The sequence below is a fragment of the Helianthus annuus genome, chromosome 2, assembly GCF_002127325.2.
Source record: "Helianthus annuus cultivar XRQ/B chromosome 2, HanXRQr2.0-SUNRISE, whole genome shotgun sequence".
Lineage (NCBI taxonomy): Eukaryota > Viridiplantae > Streptophyta > Magnoliopsida > Asterales > Asteraceae > Helianthus > Helianthus annuus.
Genome location: NC_035434.2, coordinates 166,196,816 through 166,202,928, shown reverse-complemented (window position 1 = coordinate 166,202,928; position 6,113 = coordinate 166,196,816).

The window sequence follows — 6,113 nt, the reverse complement described above, 5'->3', positions numbered from 1 at the left end:
TTAAGCGTATTAACTTCAAAATGTATGTTTATATCAAACAAATCAAACACAGATTTTTCTTTAAAAGGAAACACATTTTCATAAAATTTCACATCCCTGGAAAAATACATAGTTTTACTATCCAGACTAAACACCTTATATCCTTTTTTTTCATTTGAATATCCTATAAACACACATTTCTCAGCCCTACTACTTAACTTATTTGACTCATTTAAAACAATACAAAAACAAAGACACCCAAACAACCTTAAATGTTCAAGAAAGGGTTCAAAACCATACAACATTTCATATGGTGTTTTTCCATCTAGCACAGAAGCAGGAGTCCTATTTATTAAATAAGCAGCAGTTAGAATGCATTCATCCCAAAACCTAACAGGTAAGTTACTTTGAAACAATAAAGCATGAGCAACATTAAGAAGGTGTCTATGTTTTCGTTCCACAACACCATTCTGTTGTGGAGTATAAGCAGTACTTGTTTGATGAATGATACCATTGTTTTTACAAAAAACTTTCATTCTATTGTTAACTAACTCTAGACCATTATCACTTCTCACACATTTAATATTCTTTTCAAACTAAGTTTTAACAATGTTTACAAACGTTTGAAAACATTCAAATACTTCAGACTTATCTTTCATCAAACAAACCCACACTGCCCTTGAGTAATCATCAACTATAGTAAGAAAATATTTAAACCCTTCTCTACTAACCACCCTATATGGTCCCCAAACATCAAGATGAATTAATTCACCTAAACAGGTAGTTTTATGATCACTCAACAGGAATGGTTCTCTATGTTGCTTTGCTTTATGACATATCTCACAAGGAATATTATGTTCAATTACTTTAATATTCAACTTATCATGTAAAGGTCTAATAGCTTGATCAGAAGGATGTCCTAATCTAGCATGCCACAAATTATAAATATTACTATTATTACTACACACCTTAACAGAAGTACACGAATTTCCACAAAAGTACAAACCATCAACCTGTCTACCAGTCACCAGGGTTTTCTTTGTTAATAAGCCCTGAATGTAACAAGAAGGTTCATCAAAACTAACAGACAGCTTATTATCTTTAGCTAATTTATGAACAGAAATCAAGTTAATACAATAAGCAGGAACAAAAAACACATCTTGTAAAACAACACCATTTGTAAGTTTCAAACAGCCAATTTTAGTTACTAAAGCATCAGTTCCATTTGGGTGTTTAACTCTTATGTTTAAGTTTAAAACATCTACAGACTCAGTTAACAAATCACTATATTTAACCATGTGTTGGTTTGCACCTGAATCTATTATCCAACCAGAATCCTTCCCACTACCAAACAAATTGGCAAAACAAAAAATGGGTTTGTAAAACAAACTAGCACTAAAGAAACTAGTAGAAATACCTGAGACATTGTGACTCTGAGCAGCACCAACTTCATTATTTTTATCTGACAACAAACTTAACAACTTAGACACTTGTTCAGCAGTTAAAGACGCAGGTACACTAGTTTCAGAAACACAGCTGTTATTAGTTACAGCAGCCTTCTTTCCTTGTCCCCCTCTTGGTTTCATCCAAGAGGGATATCCAATAATTTCAAAACATTTTTCCACTGAATGACCAACCTTGTTACAGTTGGTACATTTTAATGACTGATTTGTACTCTTATTCTCTTTTTTAATGAAATCACCTTGATTTATCTTAGAAGCAAAACCAATTGTTTGACCCTTCTTATCGTTCCCAGAATTTCTATGGGATTCCTCCCTAGAAACTATGGCAAACGCCTCTTTAACAGTGGGCAATGTTTCTTTTGTCAACAAATTAGTTCTTACACTTTGATAACCATTATCCAATCCCATTAAAAATTGCATGAGTTTAATCATTTGATTAAAGTTATTAAAAGATGTGGATGCTTGACAGGAACAAGAAGGTAGTTGCAAAATTTCATCCAATTGTTTCCACATTAAATTAAGTTTATGATAATATTCAGACACACTCAAACCACCTTGATTAAAACAGTTAATTTTCTGATAAAGGCTAAACACAATAGAACCGTCTACTTTATCATACGTTTCTTTTAGTTCTTTCTAAACCTCAGATGCTAAACTAGAATAAACTTGTCCCAAGTATAACTCTTCTGAAATAGAATTTAACATCCAAGTTAAAACAACTGAATTACATCTATCCCACTGGGCTGCAAGCACTTTATCAGAATCTGATTTAACACAAGTTCCATCAATGAAACCATACTTGTTTTTAACCCTAAGTGCCAATATTATTGAGTTAGCCCATACCCTGTAATTTTCAGTTCCTTTCAACTTTATACTAGTTACAGTTAAGTTCACAGTATCACTAGCATGCAAATATAACGAATTACTAACATCCAACTTACTAATCTGAGTAACAGTAGGATCAACAACAGGATCACCCATTATACACTAACAATCAGAAGATACAATACACAAAACAGTTAGCAACAAGAATCCAAGAAAGGAAAAACAAATTGTCACAATAGTTAACAACAAACACAGAGACGACAACCAAAAAACAGATTCAAAACAAATATAACACAAAATAGACTAACAAAAACAACAACGACAGATCTGTGCCAGGGGCCAGATGGTAGGTTCGTCACTCAAGGTGCCTACCCAAGTCTTTGCACAAAATCCAACCCTAGTAACCACAACACTAATCTAAGTACAAGAAAGATCAAGTAGTGACCACAAAACAAGAAGACAATCAATACTCAAACAAGCACAGACCCACAGAGTGAACCCTATCTGTATCCCCAATATCAAAAAACCGGTCCTCACTACCCCGGCATCAACAACTACAACAATAACAATACAAAAATATAGGAGACAATAGATCGGAACAAACTCACAGAATAACGCTCCAAGCAAGATCGATCATGTAACCTTCTAGGGTTACAAAGATTTGATCAAAAAACAAAAACAAGCAACAAAATCTGTTGGTTTGCCTCACAACCTTCTAGGGTTGTAAAGACCAACGAGATTCTTCACCACCAAGAACACCGGAAAGGGATCTCTCAGATTGGAACCGGCAGATACAAGTACTACCCAGGTTCTTTATCTTCAGTACACAACTAAAATAGATTTTAACCAGATCTACAACGAACACAGCGGAACGATGATCAGCGAAACCCTAGATCTCCAACAGATCCACACCGAACATAGTGAAACGATGATCAGCGGAACGATGATCCACAACGGAACGAAGACCAGCAAAACCCTAGATCTTCAAGAAATTACCCCACGAGCTCTCTTATGGCTCTGATAACATGTTATAAAACATGGAATCAAACTCGGATCTTCAAGAAATCACACAATACCCAAACCAAGTTGTATTATTACCCAATAAAACGGTCAGAACAGGTTACAAAAGAAACACTCACAAATAATCTCTCAACTACTCCTAAAAGATTATCAATGTGATAATCTTCTCACGACTAACGGATGTTAACACTAATCACATTTTCAAGATGAATCTGTGTTTACACACTGCTAAAATACCTAATCGCCAACAGGAAGAGAGAGAGTCTGATCTTGAGTGAATGACCCAATGAAATCTGGAACCTTCCTTTTTATAACAGTAAGTTACAACTGAATGAGAGCACCGAACATAAGGACTTCAGTCTTCAGCCCATGAGAACTTTCTCCAAGCCCAATCTCGGCCCAATGTGTTGAGTTATTACCATCAGCCCAACTCGATGTTATATCACATAAAACAAACAACCACAAAACGAATTAGAACTAAAAATATATCAGTAAACAAATAGAACATATAAAAAAACAAATAGAACATATAAAAAAACTGTATGTGTGTAAAATACACACAACTTCATATAAGTCATTGAAATGGATGATAATGTTATGATTTTTTAACAAGAGTAATTTAGAAAATTATTGATTTAAGTAGGAGAGTAACATTTTCCGTTAACACAAATCTATACTATATAATAAAAGAAAACTGTTTTGGGACACTTGTCATTCTCTCATTTAATTGATTAAAATAATTAATAATACTAATAATACTAATAATATTTAATCTTATCTAAAGCAAATTCTTATTATTAATTCAATAACTAAAACTTCAATAGAATCTTAAATCCAAGCTAAACAAGTTTCGAAATTCATAATAATATACTAATAATAATAATAATATTTAATCTAATCTAATACAAATAATAATAATATTTAATCTAATCTAATACAAATTCTTATTATTAATTCAATAACTAAAACTTCAATAGAATCTTTAATCCTAGCTAAACAAGTTTCGAAATTCATAATAATATTAATATGTTAGACTAAATATATTCAGGGGCGGACCTACATGTGAGGTTGGGTGGGCGGGCGCGCTAAAATCCGAATCGCACCCCTTAAACGTTTGCAATCGCACCCCTTATTTGCAAAAACTGATATGTGACCGGAATTTTTTCTCCGGAAACTGACGCCGGCCGTCGGGAGTAGCTGCAAATGAAATGAAGAAGAAGACCATCTTTGAAACTTGAATGGGTTTTCCTTTTAAAAGTTATGATTTTTTATTGTTTCTTTTGTTGCTTTTCTCAGGTTTGCAGCAAAAGCCTGCAACCTTCATAGGTTAGACCTCACCTATCCTTATTTAGTTATCTTTTTTTTTGAACGGCAGCTCACCGGGTTTCTCACCACGGGTATTGCGACGCGGCCCGAGTTCGAGACGGCGCCACACGCCTACAACGGACATACCTACCAGGTGGCCAGGGTTAACCCAGGGCTGCCAGGAATCGAACTCGCGACCTGAGGATGGGAACCACGCTGGCATGTAAACCCACCCCCACCTCACTTGCAGCGAGTGGGGATCGAACCGGAGTCTCTATAGAGAACTCAAGTCCTTTCCACCACTAGACCACAAGGTCATTGACGCTTATTTAGTTATCTAAAAGATAAATACACAAAACTATGAATTAATTATGTTTAACTATCTATTTTTAAATTTTTGTGGACTCTTTATTTGTTTAGTATACTTCGGTCTGTTATATATTAGATATAAATATAACATATAATACATATATGGTTATAAATTAGTTACATTCTTTGTATTTTAAAAAGTACAAATATATAAATAAAACATAAAAAAATTGTAGTATATATGCATAGGTGTATCGTATTTAGAAAGAGATTTTTATTGTGATCAATTTGACATACTTGAACTGTTGAACTGACTTGAACATTTCTATATTGGATTCTATGAAATTGAGGTATCTAAAAATAGTGACTCTATTGGAATAAATTACTGGATCTGCCCCTATCGGAGGTATTTTTAGCAACGTTGAAGAGCTATGCAAATAGATTTTCCCGACCCGACCCGACCCGACCCGAACCAGACCAAAAAAGTATTATATAGTGATAGACAAAAGACCCCTTTAAAATTCCATACCCTATGAAAAAAATTTCTGGATCCGCCACTGAATATATTACTGATATATATATATATATATATATATATTAATAACTAAAATTATTATCAATAATATTAATAATAGGTTTAGAATCAAATACAAATATTCAAAAAATAAGAAGTCGTACAAAGGGTATCAAATAAACTCTGATTGACCTCATTCAACCGACATTAGAGCCGTCTTATCGAACTCTACGACATTAATTAATATGTACGAGTTGATGGGTTACATTTATATTAACTCATTTATGTCAATATGGTATGTAAATGTCTATGTCTTTGTTTTGCATTTACAGGAAATATCTATACTATATAGTTTAAATTGTTCAACCCGTGTAACACACGGGGAACTAACCTAGTAAAATATAAAACTAACACTGTCAAAATATAATTTTACATGTATCAACCGAACCGTATGTAGCATAATAAAATCATTGTCTTTATATGTTACCAAGTTAAAAACTTTACCGTCTTATATAATTATAAACTTCAATTATCAAACTAGGAAATTGCTTAAATGACCCTAGTATTTAAAATAAGTATAGTAGACTTAACACCTGTAGTAGCGTATATGCAGACTTTATCAATTGAAAAAAAAAACGATTTATTACTATAATAATAATAATAATAATAATAATAATAATAATAATAATAATAATAAT